The 25,431-nt window shown below is 34.6% G+C and overlaps 1 protein-coding gene across 3 annotated transcripts in view; it reads left to right on the top strand.

Annotated features, from left to right (window-relative positions):
* ARNT2 (aryl hydrocarbon receptor nuclear translocator 2) overlaps positions 1–25,431 on the top strand; it is a 251,591-nt gene that overhangs the window by 34,157 nt on the left and 192,003 nt on the right. The window contains exon 1 of one of the 3 annotated variants that reach the window (XM_074234006.1): positions 17,901–19,548. The exons of the other annotated variants lie outside the window; for them this stretch is intronic. The gene's annotated coding sequence lies outside the window, so the exon portion shown is untranslated. Of the gene's footprint in view, positions 1–17,900; positions 19,549–25,431 lie in introns of those variants that run through there. 3 annotated transcript variants of the gene reach the window in all.

Below are 25,431 nucleotides of genomic sequence, written 5' to 3'. Positions count from 1 at the left end.
TTCTACTGAATTCATCATAAAAAATAAAGATTCTGGACAAAGTTTTCCTGGCAGGTTTGTTGATGGGCTAAAACATAATTCAGCTTTTCCCCCCTTCTGTTTGTTTGCTTTTACAGCTGTTTTGGAGGAAAACAGAGCTGTTCTGTCATAAATGAAAGAAAAATAATGACTCAGAGGAACTTCAGGAAATTGTTCCATACAATAACTAGTCACCATAAACCAACTGAGTTTTTGTTATAAGATCCTTGATTCCATGGTCTCCAATATCCAACTGGATATTGAAATATCCCAATATCATCTAAAAGATTCATCCTGTTTTCTTCCCTCTCTCACTGTATTTTTTGCCTACTACTGAAGCAATTAGGTTATAAAGTGAATAAAGAATTGGGTGTCTTCAGGAAGACGAGTTCAAATCTGGTCTCAGATACTTACTACTTTTGTGCCCTTAGACAAGACTCTTAACCTCTGTCTGTCTCAGTTTTCTAAATTGCAAAACAGAGATGCTAATTATTGTGAGGACCAGATAAGATATTTGAAAAGTTCCTACCATAGAGAACACTTCATAAATGCTTCTTCCCTTCCTTCTCTCCTCACTATCCTGAATTTCCCATTTCTGCCAATGTTAATACCATACTCCAAGTTCTCATGAACTTGCTGGCCATTAAATGCTTCAGATCTTTCTAGTCTAACCATGACTCCCTACGCATGTATTTCTGAAGTTAAATTATAAAAATCAAGTTAAAGCTGCTAAATTTCATCTTATTTTGAGCAACTCAATGTCCTAGTTTTCTCAATATGTTTTTTTGAAATTCCCATTCTGTAATTCAATGTGTTAGCTGTCTCTTCTAGTTTTTTTTTCATATGTAAATTTGATAAACCTAAGAATATAATTTAAAATGGTATACAGTTATATAAACATTGAGTTTTCTCTGGTTATTTGCCTATTTTTCCCCTGGGTTTTTCAAACCAGAAACATTTTCAACTTTATGGTGCTACTTTCTACCATGTTTTCATTGCTCAGATCAAATCAGACTAATATCCATACCCTTATCATCTAGTACTTGGTAAAGTTATAAGTATACAATGATGATGATGATGATGATGATGATGATGATGATGATGATAAGAGATAGTGTTTACACGGTGCTTTATGGTTTACAAGGTAGAGATGGTATCACATTTAATTCTTACACAAAGTTGTGAGATATAGTCTATGATTATCCCCATTTTATAGCTAAGGAAATTGAGTCTGTGGAGTCAGGAAGACCTGAGTTCAAGTTTGGTCCCAGACACTTGATACTAACTGTGTGACTTTGGGCAAGTCACTTAACCTCATTGCTCCCCCCCCAACAAAAAATAAATTCATTAACCTTTCTTTTAATGAAAAGTTCTAAAATTTTCCCAGAAATCCAAATCCAAATCATTCATCTTTAGGCTGCAGACCCTGTTCTCTTCTCTTTTTTTGAACATATGGGCAACATATGAATGGACATGTGAAAATACAGTCTGTTCAATTTCTTAAATACCTTTTCTCCCCTTTTTTGGAATGTGTGTGAAGGGGAGTAGTTGAGAATTAAATTCATAATTATTGGTTTACAACAGGGATGGGGATGGGCATTATGCAGAAGGTCCTGGGTTTGTTGGGATTTTATCATCTCTAGTAGTACGTAGAGATACAACCCTACACATTGTCATTTATTTCTGTCATTGCTTTTTAAATAAATATTAAGTAGAATTTGGAATGGTATGTTCAAAAGAACTGTGGCTTAGGATTCATGAGATTTGAGTTGTTGACCTTTCTCTGTTCTTAACTAGCTATATGAAATTTGGCTGATTGTTTTCCACATTGGACCTCATTTTCTTCTTCCATCAAATGGGATGGAGTAGATTGGTACTAAATTTTCTCCTAGCTCTAAAATTCCATCTACTCTGTAGACAAAGCAAATACTTAGACAGCACTAATAGGGCCTAAGTTTTTCCCTCATTAGTAGTGATGAATATGCACAGACCCATTCATACACTATTGCTTGATTCCCTTAGTGATTAATATGCTAGGTGTCCAACCAGGATTTGGATATGGTTTTTGGCTGTGGAACAGAGTAAAGTTAATAAGTTTATACTGGGATCTAGTCATTGCCACTGACTTCACTGAAATCCCACTGAAAGTAACTGAGTTGACTTACAACAGTCATTTTGAAAAATATGAGGCTAATAACTAGTCATTGGGATATATATATATATATATATATATTTATACATATATAGCTTAGAGCCTTCAGTCTGATAACTCCTCAGATGAAAGATAGTTATAGGAAACAACACATGTTAAAGATGTTAGAGAAGTATATATTGTGTTTGTTGAAGTTCTCAGGTGACTAGTTTGTTTGGTGATTGAAGTAGGGGTGGACTGGGAAGAGAATAATGCTTCATGAAGGAGGTAGAATTTGAGTTGGACTTTAAAGGATGAGTGGAAATTCAACCAGTGGAGCAAGACAAGGAGGCTATAGGGAGAAACAGGTATAGGGTGAGCATGAAGGTAGGGAAAGATTTGAGGGATAGATCAATGAAGTTTGGCTGGAGCTTTAAACCTTGCAGTGAATAATGTTGAGATAAGGTTGAAAAGTAAGGTGTTCTTGTTGAGAATTCCACAGGAAAGCAGACAAATGTGCCAGGGAAAAACTCAGTATTTGTATAGTTCTCTGTCATTATTAATTATAGCCTTGAGCTTGAAGAGTGTTTCAGGACAATTACTCTGATGTTGTGCTTTAACATAGTTTGGCATCATGTCAAGATATAACTCCAAAATATATGATAGCGAGGTGGTTATTGGTATGAGAATAAGAGAAAGTAGAACATGGAATTCATTCTGTATGTACAGAATGGACTTTGAATATTGGAGAATGAGCATAAGGAAGGATAAGGTATATGAGAATCCTTATAGTCAATTCTTTTTCAATGTGGGCCATCTTGGTGCAACTTTTTTATGTTGAGTATATGAAAAGTAGATTCTATAATTGGACATGGTTAGGTTGTACCACTGGGCCTGGTATTGATCCCCATAAGAATTTTGGGAGAGGGGAAGCTAGGTGGTGCAGTGGATAGAGTGCCTGCCCTTACTAACTTCCCTGGAGTCAGGAGGAACTCAGTTCAAATCTGACCTTGACCACTTAATTACTTAGCAGTGTGTCCTTGGGCAAGTCACTTAACTCCATTGCCTTGCAAAAACCAAAAAAAAAAAGAGAGAAGAATTTTGGGAGTTATGAGAGTCTACGTACCACAGTGAACCCTTACTAATCTCCTCATGAATTAAATAAAATGTTTGGGAAGAAGCCAAGAAAACCTAGAGTCTATATATGCTAATTTTTGCATCCTTGGGGTACAGCAGATCCTTGAATGTAAAGATCTTTAAATGTTGAATGGCTGATTCCAAGTTGAACTTGATTTCAAAGCATGACCATACTTAAACACAAAAATTAGGTAAGAGATGTTGTCCATGATGGATTGGCATAAGGAGAGTCAGATGTCTGGGAAACCCATCAGTAGTCCAGGAAGCTGATAAGGGGAGCATAAGAGTAGAGAAGAAGAAAAAGGGGGAATGTGAAAGGAATTGTGGAGATAAATCTGTAACTTCAAATAACTAATTAAACGAGAGATGAGGGTAAAGGAAGAGTCAAAGAGGGCATTAAAATTTTGAATATAGGTGAATAGAATTGCCTATTATAGAGATAACCAAGCCAGGAGAAAGAGAGGAAGTATGGCATTTGCATAGATAACTAAAATAAAACTTGGAGACTCTAAGTATCACAATGTACAATGAGAATTTGAGGTAGGGGTAGTAAGTGGAGTGGAGATAGTTTAGAAGGTGGAAGGTGAGGATGGGCTTCTTGGGCTAGGTCTTGAAAATTAGGTAGCATTTCATTAGACTGATATTGGGGATGGCAGAGTTGAGGATGGTTATTTATTGGCATAAGGCATGGGGACAGAGAGGTAAGAAACCAGAGGATGGATTCTGTGAGTACATTTTCCTATGACAATGAGTAGTGGCAGAGGGATCTCAGTGTCTTGGTTAGTGATCAAGAAATTGTCATAGCCTGGCAGAAGCTTAGGTTGAATTATTTCTTTGAATAGAATTAGTTTTCTGTTTAGGTTAGTTAAAATTCTTGTGCCATACCAACAAAAAGAAACAAAATAAAATTTAAAAAGTAACCTGAACTTGAATTTAAACCCATTCTTTAAACCAGAAACAAGAGAATTATTAATTGAAGAAAAAAACTGCTAATACATTTTTGAAATTAAAAAAAATGGAAATACAGATACTTTCTCTCCCTTTTTTTCTTACTTCTTCTCTCCTTGCTCTATTTAAAAACCTCTTTTCCTCCCAGGTGGGGTACCATCAGCAGCATAAATAGGAAATACAGAGTTATTTGTTCTTTTTATAAGCACTGACCTGAGAGAGTATTGTTTTTAATAATAACCTCAAGAGGAGGGATTATTTTTTTCTTTATCCAGGGTATTACAGAAGTCTTAATTCAGTTTTAAGCCTTAATAGTTTATAACTTAAAACTACACTAAGACTTTTGGAATATCCTGAATTTATAGTCTCTGTACACAGGATAGGACCTGGCACACATTAGATTTTTAATAAATATTTTCTTATTGATATAATTCAAATGCCACAAATTATTTATCTATATCACATTTATTGGTTTTTGAAGAAAACCAATCCTCTAGGTTGAATGAATTTCTGGAATCATATTGTCCTTTTGGCTTCACACACACCAATGAGTGTATCTCTGGGCAAATTTGTAAAATAGACCAAGTCTGATTTTGATGCCATTTTATAATTCATTCATTTTTAAGTTGTGCCTTTGTGACTTCATTGGGGGTTTTATTTGCAAAGATCCTGGAAGTTGTCATTTTTTTCCTCCAGCTCATTTAACAGATGAGGAAACTGTGGCCAGCAGGGTTAAGTGACTTGTTTGGGATCACACAGCTAGTGAAATATCTGAGATCAGATTTGAACAAAGGAAGAGGAATCTTACTGACTCCACATTGGGTGCTCTTTCCACTGCACCAACTTGCCTAACCCCTTAAATTCAGACCCTTTTTTGGATCCTTGGGACCAAGTCATAAGTAGAATTTGGGGTTATTTTTCTTATTTTTGGTGTGTGTGGGGGAATATAGACCTTCAAGGAATTCCAGATGAAGCAGCTCTCTTTATTAATGCAGATCAGCACCAATTCTACACCAATTAACCTGAAAGTTTTTTGAGGCACTGATAAATTGAGTGACTTGTACATAGTCACAACTAGTAGTGTGTATCAGGAATAGGACTTGAACCCTTGACTTCCTACCTTCAAGGGTATCTTTCTATCCACCACATGACTATATTAGGATGAGAGAATCTTAGTTCTAGAGAAGGGAAGGGCTTTTATAATCTATACAAATATTTATGTATTTATTTAATCATTCATTCACTCATTCATTCATTCATTTGTTTATTTGTTTGTTTATTTATTTAGGTTTTTGCAAGGCAAATGGGGTTAAGTGGCTTGCCCAAGGCCACACAGCTAGGTAATTATTAAGTGTCTGAGACCAGATTTGAACACAGGTACTCCTGACTCCAGGGCCGGTGCTTTATCCACTGCACCACCTAGCTGCCCTATAATATATACAATTTAACCCCTTTCCTCACTTTACAAGAACAAGAAAATTGAAGAAGACCCAAGAAGTTAAGTGACTTGTTCAAAGTCACATAGATAATAAGTAGCAGAGGCAAAATTTGAATTTAAGTTCTTTGATTGCAAAGTCAAAGTGGTATCTTTCCCTAATACCATTCTGAATACTAAGATAATTTCTTGAAACAATTCCCTCTAACTTAATTTGGAAGACAGCAGATTTGTGTTTGCCATAACTTAGTCCATTATTCCAAAGGCTTTTTTAAAGATAATCATATCCAAGGATGGATTATTTTAATTTTGGAAATTTTCTCTGAAATCACTTAGGACTTATATTTCTTATACTCCTTATATAGGCATGCCTCAGTCTTCTCAGAAAATTGACCTTTTTTGCTATCCATTCCATCCTTCACTCTGGTGGAAGGATAACTGAGTTGTAAGTCAGCAGATATGGGTTCTGACATGTCTTTGCTATGTAATCATCATGTCAATGAACATTTAGAACAGAAGCTGTTCTAAGCTCTGCATTAGCTCTATCACCTTAGTAAATCACTTGCTTAATCTTTTTAGCTCTTTTTTCCTCCCTTATCTTCAAAAGGAGGGGGTGTGTAGAATAGTACAAGATAAAACCAAGATTTTGTGATCTGAGGACTTGGGGTAAAATTTCCCCTCTTTATGTTGTACAAATAATTCAGCTTTATTGGTTCTCATTTTCCTTATTCATGAAATAAGGAGGCTGGACCTGATGGCTTCTGAGGTCCCTACCAGCTATGATCTCTTGCAACCTTAGGTTATAAGGTCATAGCAGGACAGTGACTCCTGACTGCTCTGATGTGGCCAGAATTAAACCCTATGATGAAATTCATTCTTGTTTTTTAGGATTCACAGATATTACTATTCTAGGTAGTATGTGTATTTATTATATTTGTAGTAAGTGTTGGGTTCTGGAAGCATGTCATTCAAGAGAGGTTTTTTTTGACCTGTTACCCTGACAATAATGTAAGGGTCAATTTGATATTCTGCTTAAACTGATGTATACTTGGAGGCTGAAATCATCTGTAGAAGGTGAGGGGGTGGGTTGGGCAAGAGACCAAGCAAATGTAATGACTGCAGTATTTGGACTGCATTGCCAATTGCTGTAATGATTTAATAGGGCACCCACGCAGAATGATTTATTCCCCTGCCTGAAGTTAGGGTTTCAATATACAAGAAAAAAAGAACATTGCACTTTTTGAGGTTGAACTAACTTGTGGTGCATTTTTATTTTCTTTTTTAGTGGAAGTGTTTTTTTAAACAACAGATTTTTGTAATTATTTTTATTTTCCTATCATTTAGGTTTCTCTCTAAGATCTTCCCTTAGGTCTTTCTTTCAGAGAACTACACCATTTAACAAAGAATCTTTTTTAAAAAAGAGGAAGGAGAGGGAAAAAAGTCAGGGATATTCTATGCAGTGCTCTATACCTCTTCCCATCTCTGCAAAAGAGGTGTCTTCTAATGTCTTTTCTTTGGGTTCAAGGTTGTTCATATTTATTCTTTTTTCTCCTTAACCACAGTTATCATAAATACAAGACCCATCATAAATACAGGATGTTTTAAAAAGCGAAGAGAAATATCACAAGTCAAAGAAAAGCAAAACAAACAAACAAAAAAACCAGGTTTCATTTCTAATAGAAATTTAAAAACATTCTTTAGAATTACCTAACTAGGGCTTGATGTGCATTAATATATTCCCTTTAAATGTGACATTTGAGGATAACAACAAATGCATTCTTAGATTATTTAATTTTTAAAGTTAATTAGCCAACATAAAACTTAATGTGTCACCTTCTGTGAATAAGGTCATGGAGCAAGAGTGATTTATAAGAGAGATATGGTTTAATAAAACAGGAATCAAGGCTTTCTGTGGGTTTTTGGATTTTTTTTGGGGGGGGGGAATCTCTTCCAGGAGGTGATTGGCAATACTTTCTATTTCTATTTCATCCTAGAATATCAGGACAGTTTTCCTTGTTAATGTCTTTAATGATGATTGACAAGGTTCTTTTTGTTGGATCATGACTTTCAAGTAGTCCAAGCATTTTTAAATTATTTCTTCTGAATCTATTTTTCAGGTCAGTTATTTTTCCAAAGAGATATTTCATATTGTCTTCTATTTTTTCATTCTTCTGGTTTTGTTTTATTGTTTTTTGATTTCTCATAAAGTCATTAGCTTCCATTAGCTCAGTTCTAAGTTTTAAGATGTTATTTTCTTCAGTGAATTTCTGGCCAATTCTACTTTTGGGGGAGTTTTTTAGTTTAGTGAATTTTTGTGCCTCTTTTTTCTATTTGACCAACTCTGCTTTTTAATGCATTCTCCTCATTGACTTTTTGTACCTCTTTTATCACTGGACCTATCTATTTTTTAGGTCTTATTTTCTTCACTATTTTTCCTATCACATTTACCAAGTTGACACATTTTTCATGATTTTTCTTGCATCATTCTTGTTTCTCATCCCAATTTTTCCTCTACCTTTCTTATTTGATTTTTAAAATTCTTTTTAAGTTCTTCCATGACTTGAGACCAATTCATATTTTCTTGGAGGCTTTAGATGGATATAAGAGCTTTGATTTTGTTATCTTCTTCTGAGGGTGTGTTTTGATCGTCCTTGTCACCTATGATCAGAATATTTTTTCTGTTTTTTGCTCATTTTTCCAGTCTATTTCTTGACTTTTAACTGTTTGTTATAGAACTCTGCTTCCAGGGTGGAGGGTGTACTGTCCCAAACTTCAGGAGTTTTGTGTACATGTTTTCAGAGATACTTTTAAGTTGTTGTAAGTTTTTAGTTCTTTCAAGATGGTAGGATCTAAGGAAAAGTGTGCTTATTACTCTTCTAGCTGTGCTCTGGTATATGAGTGGTCACAAGAACTCTTTTTCTTCCCTGCAAGTGTGAGAAGGGCCCCTGCTCCACTGTGACTGAAAACTCTGATGGGTTCTTCCTTGCCCTGGGACTGCCACCCGAGACTGCCACCTGGATCCAAGTATGGGCAAAGCAACAGAGTCCTACCTCAGTGCTAGCTAAGAGACCTCTGTAATCTGTGGTCAGTTGTTCAACCCCTATGCAGTTGGTGGGTTGAGAACTTAAGAAACACTTGCAGCTGCTGCTGGTTCAGTGACTCCAAACTCTGCTCCTGGTTTTCCTGGGCTATAACTGTGCTGGCATGGCTTGTTGAACTATGTTCCACTCTCACCCAGGAGCAACAGATCTTTCCTGTTGACCTCCTAAATTATCTTTGACTGGAAAATTAATTAACCCTGTCCTTTTGTGGGTTCTGCTGCTCTAGGAATTGTTTCATGGAATCATTTGAAGGTATTCAGACGGGTTTTGAGAAGAGCTAAGCCTACCATCTTTGTTCTGACTGCACCCCCTTAGTTTTTTATTGAATGTAATATATCAAAATTGTTGTCAAAAGAAATCCAGGTGGGCAGCTAGGTGGCATAGTGAATAGACGCTGGCCCCGGAGTCAGGAGGACCTGAGTTCAAATCCAGCCTCAGACACTTAATAATTACCTAGCTGTGTGGCCTTGGGCAAGTCAATTAACCCCACTGCCTTGCAAAAACTAAAAACCCAAACCAAAAATAGCAACTCCAACAAAAAGAAGTCCAGGTGTGTTTTTAAGACTGTAAAGCATCTAGCCTAAAAATATTTTTGAGGGCTGTTTTTTTTTTAACTTTTGTTGGATCTGGATGTATTTTCCCCACTTAGAGAATGATGAACTTTGATAAGCTTATTGATATACTGATTAATAAAATTCTTCCAGAATTATAGAAATTTGCAAACTGAGATATGATGCTACAACACAACCTTTTACCACATTCCCTTGTATAACATAAAATTAAAAGATTTATTCAAGAGATGGTGATTAAAATTCTTCAGTAGCCTGAGAACTCACGATATTTAAATCCCATTGAAAACCTATGGGTTAACATCAAGGCTAGATTTGGAAGAATGGATTAGACATTAAAGACTTGCTAATATCCAATCTATAATCAGTCTGATAAAAGAGTGGCTTTATGTTGAAGACAAAGAATTTTCATTAAAATATTATGTTTGTAAAATAAGTAATTGAAATAAAAGGACATAGCTCATACTAAGATTTTTTTTTAAGATGTAAAGAGTTGAAAGCTTTATTGTACAAGGGAATAAATTTTTTCTCCTTTTTTTTGTGAGGCAGTGGAGTAAAGTGCCTTACTCAAGATCATATAGCTTGTAAGTATCAAATGTCTGAGGTCAAATTTTCACTCAGGTCCTCCTGACTTCACGGCAGGTACTCTGTCCACTATGCCACCTACCTACCTCCAAGTGAATAAATTTAATTATTTTATCCCAGTTAATGTGTACACCACTGTAAGCAACTTGAGGGCAGAGACTATTTTTCATGACCCTAATGGTCTAACACATGTAGTACATACTTGATATATACTTGTAGTATTTATGTTTTTAAGGGACTTGTCCATTTAAAAAATTACTATTTCTATGACTGACTATTTCATCCAAAACATTTAAAAACTTCCTCAGAAGGAATCCAATCAATAAGGATTTAGCAAGCATTATGTACCAGGTACTCTCTGAGGGGTTAGGGATAGAATGCTAAAAATGCAATCTCTGTCTTCAAGGGGATGGTAGATGGTGCCTCAAAACATGGAATCAGGGAGACAAATATAAATCTGGATTTTTTTACACTTGATAGTTATGTGACCTTGGACAAGTCCCTTCATTTCTGTCTGTCTCAGTTTTCTCAACTGTAAAATGGGTAATAATAATAATAATAATAATACCTATCTTCTACAGTTGTTGTGAGATCAAATGAGATAATATTTGTAAAGTGCTTAGCACAGTGTCAGCTGTATAGTAGGTATTATATAAATGCTTGAGGAAGGTAGACAGTCAATGTTGGACCCGTAATGAGGAAGACCTGAGTTCAAATGTGACCTCCAACATTTACTAGCTGTGTGACCCTGGGCAAGTCATTTAACCTTGGTTACCTCAGTTTTCTCATCTGTAAAATGAGCTGGGGAAGGAAATGGCTAAGATATCTGGTATCTCTGCCAAGTAAACCCCAAATGGGGTCATGGGGAATCAGAAATGATTAAAAGAACTTGTAATGAACCCTTCCATCCAGACAGCAGTGATCTGAAAGCTAGAGAAGGAAGGAGAATCCTGAAAGGGGATAGAAATAATATTGAAGGATGAAGACCAAAGAAGTATAAAAGAAAGGAAAATATATAGGAATTAAAAAAAACTTTTGAAACAAGACTTCTATTTGCTGACTTTAAGTAAAGGGAAGTCCAAGAAGACCAAGGGCCAGTTGATCAAGATACTTCATTTTAGACCTTTTTTTAATTGATCCAAACGAACTTCCTGTAGTTTTCATTTGGCAACTGAACATCTCCTTTTCTGGAGTTTTATCACAGTCACATGGGTGCTCCTCAAGACTTTGTCCTGAACCCACTTCTCTTCTCCCTCTATACTACAGTGTTTGATGATCTCATTGGTTCCTGTAGAGTCAACTGTTTCCTCTAGACAGATGATTCTTGTTTCTAATTATATTTCCAGCCCTGATCTCTCTCTTAAGCTCTAGTTCCTCATCACAGAAAGTCTTTTAGATATCTGGTTGTATCATTGACATGTCAAATTCTTCATTCCAAAACAAAAATAATCCTCTTTTTGCAAAATATTCCCTTTATTCAACTTTCTTCTTACTGTCCAGAGTACCACAATCCAGTTATCCAGGTTCACAACTTCAATGTCATCCTAAACTTATATTGTCACCCCCTATTTACAATATGTTTTAGAGTCTTGCCATTTAAAAATTTCCAATATCTCTCAAATGATCTTTTCTCTGCACTTACATAACCACTGCCCTTGTATACATCATCATCTTTTCTTATCTGGACTATTGAAAAATCTATTGAAGCAGCCAGGTTGTACAGTGGTCAAAACCCTGAAGCTAGAATCAGAAAGATCCAAGTTCAAATCCAGCCTCAGAAATTTAGAAACTGACTGGGCAAATAATCTAAGCTCTACCTCTCTATTTCTTCATTTGTAAAATGAGGATAATAATAATTGTTTCCTTCTAGGAATGTTGTGAGAATAAGATGAAATATTTTTAAAGTACCTTACAAATTTTTAATCCATTAACTAATATTGTTACAAATAATAATAAAAGCATTTTGGCTAATCTCTTTGCCTTGTCTCTTCCCACTCCAATCCATCCTGTGTTCATCTGCCAAAGCAATCTTCCCAAAGTATAGATATCACCATTCTTCCCTCCCAATAAGTGGTTCCCTATTACCTGAAGAACCAAATAAAAAAATCTGTTTTATTTGAATCCTTCCTGGCCCAATTTGAACCCAATTTGGCCCCTTCCTACTTTTCCATTACCTTAATACTTTACTTCCCTCAATGCACCCTACCATCTAGCTCCTCTAGCATTTTTGCTATTTCTCACAGAAGGAAATCCATCATCACACCTGTGAATTTCTACTATCCTTTTTTATTCATTGAATGGTTCTTTTTATTTTTTTTGAGGTTTTTGAAAGGCAATGGGGTTAAGTGGCTTGCCCAAGGCCACACAGCTAGGTAATTATTAAGTGTCTGAGGCCAGATTTGAACTCAGGTACTCCTGACTCCAGGGTCAGTGCTCTATCCACTGCGCCACCTAACCACCCCAGAATGGTTCTTTTTTCTCACCTCGGTCTTTTAGTTTCTGACTTAGCTCAAATGCCACCTTCTGCAAACTTTTCCTGGACCCTCTACTAAGCAATCCTTTTCCTTTAAGATAATCTTCCATTTACTATCTGTCTTTCGATCTATGTATCTATGTATTTATCTGTCTATCTGTTTATCTATTATGCATGTGTTAATTTAGCTATTTGTACATTGTGTTCAATGTGATCACCTACAGTGAGTAGGAATATGATTGATGACCTAAGAAAATAGATTAAGGAGGAGGAGTCAAACATATAGTAGGAGAACTGAGAGACAGCAGTAATCTGAAAGCTGGAGAAGGATGGAGAATTGAAGGATGAAGACCAAAGAAGTGTAAAAGAAAGGAAACATTTATTGAGCATTGAAATAACCAGCTTAATTCTATCTTTTTTAGTGATCATATTGATAGTTAATTGATTTTGTCCTTTAACTGCCCAAGTCATGATTCTTTGTCTTTGAACCTTGTTCAGAAACTCAGTTAATCTGTAATGAGTTGTTAGGAATCCTGTTCTCTTGTTAATCACTATTCCAAGGAAATCTATTATCCTTAAAGGCTACAGGTGAATATCATGGAGTATGGTCTAGTATCATTATACCACCAAGCTATCCTTCAGGGATGGCTAGTTTGTTATCCAAGAAGTCTGGTTTGCTATCTCTGTCCTTGCAGATAGAGCTAGACTCAACCAGCATTTGTTAGTCACATGAAGGAGGGGAGGGGTTGTTGCTAACCCTCATTCCCAATTCCCATCCAGTCATATTTTCTTTTACCTATGATGCTAGCCTTTATACACACACACACACACACACACACACACACACACACACACACACACACACACACACACACACACACACACACACACACACACATATATATTTCAAAACTATAAAAGAGAGCTGTCTTTCTCATTCGGGGTCTTAACTTTGCTGGGGAAGCTGAGAAACTATTTATTGGTAAATATGTTTTTTACTAATAACTTGATTGTGCTTGGAACTTTGTGCCTCAATTTAATATTAACTGTTAGATCAGTTAACATCGGTCAGACTCTGTGCTAAGTGGTGGTGATACAAATAAAAGCAAAAAGTCTGGTCCTTGTCATTAAGGAAAGGCAATAAACTAATGAGGAGTGAGGAAAAGGAGAAATGATGGTAAGGCATGTTTTTGAAATCTGGAAGTCAAAAGATTTGAGAGGGCAAAGAATATTGAACTCAGAACTTGGAGCTGTGTTTGCATACTGACTCTGGAGAAAGCACTTCTAGAATCACAGACCTGTAGAACTGCAATACCAACAACAAGAATATAACAAGGTTTAATATAACTTAAGGTACCTTAAGGTTTGCAAAAAGCTTTTCACATATTATTTTATTTGACCCTAAGAAGGGAACTTTAAGGCTATTAGTAGAATTTCCTAAAGGATTAAGGGAATGTAGTGCTTATGAAAACATGTATGAATTAGATGTCAGATGAAGATGTTATCTCTGACCCCCCCCCTTATTTTTGATATGAGGAAATAAAACTCCCAGAAAAGGGAAGAAATTTATTGGATAGTATTGTCATGTTTTAAAGTGTTTCCTATGTAGTAGGGGAGTTTTTTGATTTTCTGAGGGTAGAGAGCAACTATGACCAAAAAATTTATAAATCTAAGGACTAAATTTCATTTTGAGGAGAGGGGAGATTCATACTATTTAATATTTTAAAATTCTTTTGAATTACTTAAGATTATACTCAGCATATAATTCCCTTAATTAGATTTCTATTTATATCACACTATTATAACCATACATACTGATACTATGAGTTGAGTTTTATATGCATTCTTAGTATACATTCTCTATAAATTAACTCTATAAATGTGTATTCCACAAACAAAAATAAAATTGCGCAAGGAAATTGATGTCAGACAATGTTGGGGGGAGAAATAGAAAGAAAAGGATGAGGAGGAGAGGAAAAACAGATTGTTTGCAAATTAAGATTATATTTTAATACAGATCAATGATTTTCTTTTTTTTAAATAAAAAATAATTATACTTAAATCTAATTAAAAAGAAGTATCACAATTCTTCTATCTACTCCAACTGCCTCTATTTATAAATGGGGATTCTGAGACTCTAAGAAGTTGAATGATTTAATTGAGATTACTCAAGTCAGTAAGTGAGGAAGTGAGAATTTGAACCCAAGACTTCTGATTCCAAGTCCAGTTTGTTTTATTATATCACCCCTTTGACTGTTCTGTAATGTATTGGCAGAAACCCGAATTTGTTTCCTCCATGATTGTTGTGAGGGTCAAAAGAGAATATGTATATGAGAGTGTTTTATAATTTAAAGAGCCCTATAAAGTCTTTCTGTTGCTTTAATATTTAGAATAAATACACATTGTTGTGTTAGAATAGAATCACCAAGATATACCAATAGCCCCTCCTGAATCCATTCTGGGAAAAGAAAAATGTGACTTTCCTAGAAACATGTATAATGGGGAGAAAAGAAAGAAATTTCATATTCACCTGTATCTAAAGAACACTGTGTGTGTGCTGATGCCCAATTCTCAGCATCATAAAATCCATGTTGGAAGGGACCCAGAAGATCATTTTGCTCAACCTCTGACTGACCAGGAATCCTATCTCCTACCTTTTTAGGGGAAAAAATGAGGGGATTCAGAGATCCCTCTGATTTTTAAATCCAGGGACCTATAATCATTTAGTCTCTGTTGAAAGACTTCAGTGATGGGGAATCCATTACTACCTGAAGCATATGATTCTCCCCTTAGACAGTCATAGTTTTTATGTAGAGTAGAAAAAGAAACCAAGTTGCTGATGGATTATACTTATTTGTTACAGAAAAGGATTTCTACTTGGGAAGAGAAGTTAGTAGGGGGTAGTGATAACATGCCCTCCCCAAGATAATCAATAAAACATTATAAAAATGCATGAAAGAGAACAAAAAATGAAGAAGGGTAGGTTACTACCTGAAGAAATTTCATATGTACATATAGATAGCATGTAATAATATCATATATTTAATTTCATTAAAAACAAGTTCAATTTTTATACAGGCTTCTTTCATATTTTGTATATTGAAACATGTTTGTTAATGATTTTTAAGTTTACAATAAAAATAAAATTAAAAAATAAAAAGTAATTACTAGAATATTTTGTGTTTATCTGCCTCCTTTGCTATGACAAGAAGCAGCTAGGTAAAATAATGAATTGCGTACTGCATCATGAGTCAGGAAGACCTGAGTTCAAATTTAGCCTTAGAGACTTACCTATGTGATCCTGAGCAAGTCATTTAACTTTTATTTGCCTCAATTTCTTTAACTTTAAAATGAAAATGAAAATAATAATAATAACAACAACAACAACACCACCTACCTGCCAGGGTTATTGTAAGGACCAAATAAGATAATACTTACAAAGTGCTCTGCAAACCTTGAAGTTAAATGTTATCATCATCATCATCATCATGGTGGTGGTGATTATTGTTCCTGTTACTACCTAATCTTTTCAGATATTCTAGTTTTTAGTCATTACCAAATCATTTTGACAAAAACTGCTGTGTAATATAATTTGAGATCTCATATCGCTAGTCCCCCTTCTCTCTCACTATTTCATTATTTTTCTTGACATTTGACTTTTTGTTCCTCTAAATGAATTTTGTTATCATTTTTCCAGTTTTATAAAGAAATTCATTGATGATTTGATGTGGCACTGAATAAGCAAATTAATGAGGGGGGTGTGGTCTTTTAAAAATATTTACTTGTCCTATCACTAGGTAAATAATATTTCTCCAGTCATTTAGATCTATATTTACTTGTGTAAAAAGTGTTTTGTAATTGTATCTATATAGTTCATATTTGTGTCTTAAAAAGTAGACTCTCAGGCATTTTCCATGTTCTATGGCTATTTAAATGAATTTATTTCTTTTCCTTCCTGCTTGATTTTGTTGTTAAAATACAGGAATATTGATGATTTATTTAGATTTGTTTTATAGCCTGTAACAAAGCTGAAGTTGTTTCAATTAATTTCTAAGTTGACTTTTTAGAGGTCTCTAAGTAAATCTTCATATCATCTGTAAGGATATATAATTTTGTTTCATCTTTGCCTATATTTATGCCTTATTTTCTTCATATTGCTATGACTAGCATTTTAAGCATTATATAAAATAATAGTGATGAGTTTAGAGGAGTTGAGGGGGAGACTGGACCTCTAGTGGATCTAGCACTGGGTTTGGAATCAGATGGCTCATCTCTCATCTTTATGGGTTCAAAATTTGTCTCAGACACTTAATAGTTTTGTGATCCTGGGTGAGTCCCTTAATTATGTATGCCTCAGTTTTCTCATCTATAAAATGAGCTGGAGAAGGAAATGACAAACCATTCCCTTAACTTTGCTAATAAAACTCCAAATGGAGTCATGAAGAATCTGACATAGTGAAAACAACTGAACAGAAAAAGTAACATTTTTGTCCAGGATGGAAATACAGCAACCCCTCACAGGTCTATTGCTGATAGACATACTGTGTTTCCAACCTGGGCTGCTTTGCCTTGTCTTAGGCAGCCTGCTCCCTGATCCCCTTCCCTTCTTGTAGCTTACCATATTAATACTATTTTAAGCATGCACACTTAATTGATTCATTTTTCTTAAATCAGAATTCAAACCAGCATCAGCCTCCTCCTAATCTCAGCAGACATTAGAAGCATCAACTCCCAAATCTGGAAATAATGACAATGGACATACTTGCTTTACCCCTAAGCCTATTAGAAATTCTCTCTTGCCTCAACTTTGTCCATACCTTCACCTTCCTCTCTGTTATCCCATCCTGAAGGCTAGGCTCAGTTCAGATCTTATCTCCTCTTTTGAAACATACCTTGATCTCCCCTGTTAGAAATGATCTAGTCCTACTCTGAACTTTATTCAATTCAATAAACATTTATTAAATGTTTTCAAAATTCTATGTTAAACATTATGTTAGGAACTCATAATGAAAAGATTTAAAATGTCAGTCTCTTCCCTTTGTAAAATTTGCAGCATAGATATAGGCTGTAATGACAATATACCAACAACTAATATACAAATTAAAAACATTATATGCATTGGTGAGTTCAAAATGAATGACTTGAGAGAGAGGCAAGAATGACTTCTAGCTGGGAAAATCAGGAAGGAATTTCTGGGGAAAGTAAATAGCATCATCCTTGAAGAATGTTGAAAAACAGTATCTGTTCCAGCTTAGTAGATGACTTACTTAAAGAAATGAAGACTCTTAAGAGAAGGTGGGAAGAAATTAGTAATATATATACATATATATATGTATATATATAAAATGCTGAGTGTTTGGGATCACTTATTGGCTATATCAATGACTAGAAAATCATATACTAACTTGTATTTTTAATAATTTAACTTAATTATATTTAATTAATAATAAATTAATTAATTTAAATAAATGATTAAACAAATAAATTTATCTCCCTGATAAAACTAATCTCCAAAGATGGACTATGGAGCATTTATGTCATACCTCTTAAAATATATAATTATTTTCAAGTAAGCTATCAGTAGGATGTCTAAGCTATTGATGCCTCTAAATTGGGCCTTATTTTTTCTTCCTTATCTACATTCCAAATCCATTTTCTGTTTCTCCTTTTTCTTTGTTTATGTAATAGAGCTATTGATGGCATCACTGGGTACTTTCTTAGCTATCTGATGGCACATAAAGTTTTAAAATTTCCTTGTATTTTGAAAATCTACACATAATAGGCCAGAACAATTTCCATGAAGCAGAATCTATAGAGAAGACATGACTGCTTCCTTTTTGCAAAAGTGAAAAATATAGGAGTTACTCAATTTAATTAGACCACATTTACAATTATTTTAAGCATTTTGTAAGGTAATTTGAATAAGGAGACACTAACAAATCAGGGAATATGAAAAAGTACATGGAATAATATAGAAATCAGCCTTGATGGAAGCTAAGGATTATGATTTATAATCTCAAATACACATTGCAACTGGAGGGTACTTTAGAAACCATCTAATCCAGTCTCCTAATTTTATATGAAGACACTAAAGTTGAGAAAGGAGAGGTTAATAGAAAGACCAGAATCTATTCTCCTGAGTCATAGTTCAGCATTCTTTCTAGTATACCATGTCTCCAATAGATCACCTCACAGACCATTTGACTTGACTATTTGGGCTGGAAGTTCCTTTCTAAATTTAAACCAATCAACTATTTATTTAGAATCCAGGGTCAGGCTCTGTTTTCTCAGTGAGACACATATCTTCTTACTCTTGAACAGGATACAAACCTTCAAATTTCTGTTTTCTTGTTCCTAGGAGGTCAGTGTGAATTGAAAAGGAGAAAGGAATATAAACACTGGTCTTGACAGGGTTTCAAATATTTTTGTCATTGAAATGTTCAAAGTTCTTAAGGCCCATTAGTATCTAAGTGGACTTTTGCATAACAGACTCTCCCCAACCTAGAAGACAGCTGTTCTTCATCCTAAATGCCCTAATTTTGTGCAGATGTCTTTACTGCCTTAAATACAATGCCCAAAGCTATAGAGGAGGCAGTTTGGCCCTTGACATTTGACAAGATAGCCCTCATGGCCATTTCTATTACAATGGATTTTGCTTGATGGAAATGAAAGCCTTCCAGTCAAGGCAGTCATTCTACTGAAGAAACTCCATGCTTTGTTTCCCATCCATAATCTAAAGAGAAACCTATATTTGGAGTCGGGTAGAGGGAGGGAGAGAATTATTCATATGCTCTGTTGAAATATTCTCTGGAGAAGCCTACTCTTTAAAAATTTTGATTTTCTTAAAGGAATGCATATTGTTGGGGAGAAAAGAATCTAAGCAGCTACTTTTCAGAACCTAAATGGTTAATGTTAGAAAAAAAATTGCTGCAAATAAATTGATCAGTATGCAAGACGGTTGTCACTGGCTGAATCATGGTCCACAGTTAAGGTAAACAGATCTGTGATGACATTTTCTGAGCAGAATACAAATGGGGCTACGTTTCCTCCCAAAGGTTTCTGACATTTTCACTACACGGATAACATAGTCTCACAAGAAGGTATTGGTCAGAAGGAAGAATTATTACTCTGGTTTAATTCCTCTGAAAAAGGTAGGGCTATAATATTTAATGATCTTTCTGTGAGAATAATTGTTCTAAGACTTATAGGGACTAAGGAAAATGGTATACTTTTGTTAAAAGCATCATTTCCTGGGGAGCTTTTGGGTTGTAACTGGCTTTTACTGTTGTCAAAATAACATGTCTAGTTCTGCTGTTAAAGTTGATAAATAATTTAAATAAAATTTGAACTGCTAATATAGAACTCTAACATTTTTCTTCTTTTTAACATAAAGGCATAATGTGACCAGACATCTTATTCTAGTTTTTCACATTTGTTTTATCTGCAAACCATTCAACTTTCATTTTTTTTTCCAAGTGGATTATCTCGGTATGCCAGTGTTTAGAATAGAAATGGGTCTGTTGTAAAATGAGGCACTCCTGACAAAGATTTTTTGTCAGTCCTTGGCTGATGCTGTTTAAGAAATATGAGCACAAAACCTTCTAACTTTGTTCAAGAACGAGACAGCCATTTTTTTTTTGCTAATTCTGAAATCAGATGAAATCTCTCATAGGAATCATGGATGTCTCAGTCTGCTGTTGATGGTCTTAGAAATCTTCTCTGTCTTGATTTGCACACTTGGCATATGATAAAGACACATGTTAGGTAGCTTATGCCTTAACAGAGACTGAAACAAAAAGAAGGAATAGATGGATTTGGAAGTGATTCTGTGACCTTGACATTTCTTTAAGCCTTGTATGGCTGGGGGCACATGTTTTAAAACACCCTGATGACTTAAATCCCTCTAAAAATAGGAAATAATTTTCTTGGGTCCAGTTATTTCCTTCCAGAAATTTCTTAGCTCCTCCAAAAGTGGTTCAAGAATGATTGCATAATCTTAATGTTTGACAAATGTCACAATATATGATCTCTATTCTTGTGGGAACTCTCTGAAGTTGACTAGACTGGTATCATCCCTAATTTTCCAGAAAAGAATAGAAACTGAAAGTGGAAGTGAATTCACTAATGTTACTAAGTAGCTACATAATGACAAAGCCACCACTGAAGAAACTATTTACTGCTAGTTTTGTGCTCTCATTAAATACCTTTATTCTATAGGATTTCTGCAATATAGAAATATTAAAGTCATAAGTATGTTGAGAAATAAGTAATGTTTATATTTTCCTTTTTCACCAACTCAAGGCAATTTTGTAATAGAATGCCAGAATTCTGGTTCTCTCTCTTTTTATGAAGAGATCTGAATTCTATTTCTGGCTGTCATGAATATATCTTCAGACATTGGGTAAATCACTTATTCTTTCCCCTTTCCATCTAATTTCTGAGTTTAATATTTATCTTTGTATCCCCTGCTTCTAGAACACAGCTCATAAACCTGGTAGATGCTGAGTGAATTTAATTAAATTTAACTCTGAGGATTTATGAAACATATCTTTAAAGAAAGTAACTTTTTCAGATCTGTCAAGATGGTCTAACTTTGAGATACCCAACCTTTTTATTAGGAGAAAGATTTCACTTCACTTTAGTGGTCATAATTATTGCTGTTATCATTTTTACATCCATCCCTTTTACCATCCCCAACCCACTTATCAGTCTCAACTCCTAAATTCAAGATTACCACAGCAGAATGAAGGAACCCAGGATGGTGTGTAGGTTGGGTATGGAGAAGAGTGATAGAGACTGAGTGCTAACTGCTATGCTTCTGAATTATTGCCAGTTCATTTCTCTCCTTGCTGAGAATCACGGCAAATCTCAGAGAAGATGTCATGGTAGCAGGAATTCTACCTGTAAGATCTAACCTTTAGATTTCGAAAGTCTTAATTCTGACCAGAGAATCAATACCTAAATAAAAAGCTAGGAAACCAAAATGGAATTTGGGACCTGATTCTTCCAATATGTAAATTACCTATTGGAGGTAGGTTAGGCATTTTGGTTTCACTTTCAGGTAATAATGATAATAATAATTGTTCATGCTTATATATGTTAAAGAACTTTCTTAATTAATTGAATAAGTTTTCAGATGATGACTCTGAATTAATTTGGAATAAGCTATTTCTAAAGATTATTGCTGGTTCCTTAGTTTTCTTCTGTTCTCTGGACCAGAAAGGATTGAATGGGGATGTGACTGCCCCTTCCCTTTCATGGGATTCTTGATACTTGCATAGTCCTTTATTTGATGCCATTTGATGTCTTGGGGGGGTAATCATTTCTCTGCACCATTTTGTAATCCTAAAGCTCTATTTCTTGTTAAATTAAGAAAGAATCTGTATAAGAAATTTGTTTTTGCTTAACTATTCCCATCATTTTTGGCACTTAATTTGGAATTTGGGGTCTTAATTCTCTGTATTTCACATTTTGTTTTGTGCTTGTATTATAACAGATGTAGTTGATGTGAACATTGGGTTCACCAGGTTCTCAACTCTTAAAAAAGCTGGATATTGCAATTCTGGGAAAAAAATCTATTTGTTTTCTAAATTTTTAATATTATTTGGTGCTTTTTAGAAATTCAAAGCCTGGTCACCTTCCTGTATTATGAGCTATCTAACCCTTTGAATGTTTTACTTTGAATGTTTTATAGGAAACAAGGTAAAAGATGTTTCATCTGTTTTTGTCAGCTCTAAGCAAATATGATAAGGAATAAAGGTGGGATAATACTGTTAGCAGTTTAGGAGAGATGTGATATAGTGATTATGCTATTGGAATATAGGACTCCAGGACTAGGGTAGGAGATCATTGTTATTAGCCAAAGGGAGCAAGAATCTATTTGAAAAGATAGTAATATTGAACTCAAATAGAAGTGGGGTTCACTTATCAGTAGATAAAGATTTCTGAGTTGAATACTAATTCAGTTTTAAAATGTATAATTAACTTTTATCTATTTTTTATTTTGCTAAATATTTTCCAAATGCATTTTAATCTTGTTCAGGCTTCATTTGGAAGTGTAGTGTGCCTAATGGGGCATGTCAGCTAAGTGTTTGACACTTCTGGTATAGATCACTAGATGATTGGAGGCATCGACAAGGAACACCACAGGAAGGGACACCTTAAACAATCTTTAATCTCATCAAGGTGATCTTCTTTCAAAGTACAAACTATAACTCATCCAAGTTCTTTAATCCTTTGTGACTTTTTTCTGCCTTTCCTTAAGACTTTCACAAGTATTCCATTTAACATTCTAGGGACCTTCCTTTAGATCTCCTGACATTTCATGGATAACAGTTCAGCACTTGAGGTATTTATCAATTATTATAGAATGTTTACTCTTCACATAATAGGTTCTCTTTCTTTTCTGGTCATCATTCATATCTTTGATAATATTCTTTTTATAATTTAATATTTTCCCCAGTTATGTATAAAAACAATTTCAAACATTCCATTCAAAAAATTTTTTTGAGTTCCAAATTTTCTCCTTCCCTTACTCCCCCCCAACAGTAAGTAATTTTATATAGGTTATACATATGTAGTCATGCAAAACAGATTTCTATGTAAGTCGTGTTATAATTTAAAAAAAACAGAAAAAACCCCAAGAAAAATAAAGTCAAGAAAAAGTGTTTTTAGATCTGTGTACAGATTGCATTTGATGATATTCTTCAGACTTCTTCTCTTGCACAATTTTTAGTCAGTAACCTTCTTGAGCCTATTATGCATCTCTTCATATATATATATATTCAAGTTTAAAACTGAACTAATGATGAAGAGAAAAACAGAAATAGAGACAAAAATACATTACCAAATGGATATTTTTAGCAAAAAGAGGAACATTTGTTTTAGGGAGTAATTTAGAATCATTAAAAACACAATGTAATTTCACAAAGTTGAGTTAGCTTGGAATGTACATGAATATTATCTAGAAAGTCCGAGGTCAAAACACAAATAATTATGTAGGTCATTTCCAATATCAGGAAGAGCTAGGTTAGTTCAAATTCAAAGTTAAGATCTCAGTACTATCTCAAGATTCAGGGCATAAGGAGGCAACAGAACAAGACTATATTCACTAATAACTTTAATCAGAGTGTATCAGACTTTACAGATTATTGAAATATTAGAATTCTACAAGTTAGAGAGAGTCAAGATTTAAAGGACCCTTCTCTTGGGGAGCCATTTGAGATCTGACATTCTAAGAGCCTACTAGTGCTCAGGAAATTGTGGACTCTGCACTGAAAGTCAGCTTACTTTAAAGCTGAAGTTTTCTTCTACTTTTTCTACAAATATCCCATATGGCCTAGAGTCTAGTTCTGTGTCCCTAAGTTAATTTCTCTACCTTTAATGCATATATTCTTGTAAAGAAGTGGGTTCATTTTTTATGACATCAAAATAATGTTCATGAACATTTGTAAAATTCAAGGTATATTTCACTATTCAGATAATTTGGGAGTTCCTTTTATAAAAGGTAAATAATACTCCCTCACTTTGTATTATAAATAAAAAGAAAATGGAGCAATATGGTTTGACCAGGAACTCCAGGTGAATTAGGGATTAGTACAGATGCAGTATCCAGGATTGTTTGTCCCCATTGTTGAGTGACAAAAGATATCTTTTTCATTAGTCTATTTCAGTGCTATATTTTAAGACATGGGGAGTGCTTGTGGCTGAAATGTATATCTACATATAGCTACTTTTATTGTTTTTTAAGCTTCTACCACATTCCTCACCTTTCTCCCCCACTGAGTGAGTAATAGAATTATAAAAATTATCTTTTCACTATCACTAGGTAAATGACTGGTGGTAGGGGGAGTAGAGTAGGCAGGGATCGTGATTTGGAATGTTTCTATAATGATAGTTCTGAAAAAAATTAACTTCTGAAAATTTTTCATGTTTTCTTTATAGAGAAAAACTCTATCTTTTCATATTCCTTCACTTACATAATGAAATAATCCTTCCCAACTTCCCAACAAATTTGCAGGGATCCTTTGTATACTATACCTGATGATGCTTATCCATCCTCTACTTGAATCTTTCCAAAGATAGGGAATCACTTTTTCATGAGGAAGGTCATTTCATTGTTGTACAGCTCTGGTTGTTAGCATGTTCTTCCTCATGTTGAGATAAAATCTGCCTCTCTGTGGTTGTTAATTCTTGATCTATGTTCTTAGGCCTGTAGTTGTTCAGGGCACACATATCTTATGTATCTTCCACAAAATAGTCATTCAAGTGTTTGAAGAACATTCCTTCTCTGGGAAATGTTGCTTGATTTTCTGTTCACTTGGAAATACTTAAACTTTGGAATAGATCCATGAATGTTGTCATGACCTGGGGCTATACTAGTCTAGTCACTGCACTGTGTGGTTTTAAGAGTGACATCTGGTTCTCCGACTGATCTGTTTATCTGCCCATCAGTATTTTATTTTCTGTGCTGGTATAGACAGTTGAAAATAAATTCTTTGGTTTGCCATTTTGCTTTTTACTTTGAAAGTCTCAATAGCTTTACCTGCCTAGAATTAGCCTATTTTACAAACCTAAGGCTGACCTTTTCTTTAGAAGAATCATAGAAACATGAATTTAGAGTTGGGAGGAACCTAAAATTTTATGTAGTTTAATCATTTCATTTTTCCAAATGAGGAAAATGAGGTCTAGAGACTTGTACAAAGTCATGCAACTTGTGAAGGAATTTCATCTGCTTTTGTTAATTTTGGCAAGAGCTAGTGAGAAAAGAAATTTGTTTTGAATTTGATTTTATTTCAGCCTCTTGTGGGCTCTTCTTTAAAAGGTATTAAGGATAGAATATATAAAAAAACTTTATTTCTGCCTGTGCTAACACTTCCTGTTTGACCTTGAACAAGTCATTTAGTCCTTCTAGACCTCAGTTTCCTCATATGTAAAATGGGATGTTTGGACTAGAAAATCTCCAACTTCTCTTCTGGCTCTAGAACTATGATGCTTCTCTTTTAAATTAGTTCATTTTCACCCATAGAATGGTT

Source organism: Macrotis lagotis, chromosome 4, assembly GCF_037893015.1.
Source record: "Macrotis lagotis isolate mMagLag1 chromosome 4, bilby.v1.9.chrom.fasta, whole genome shotgun sequence".
Classification (NCBI taxonomy): Eukaryota; Metazoa; Chordata; class Mammalia; order Peramelemorphia; family Peramelidae; genus Macrotis; species Macrotis lagotis.
This window is presented reverse-complemented; position numbering and strand designations above follow the sequence as displayed.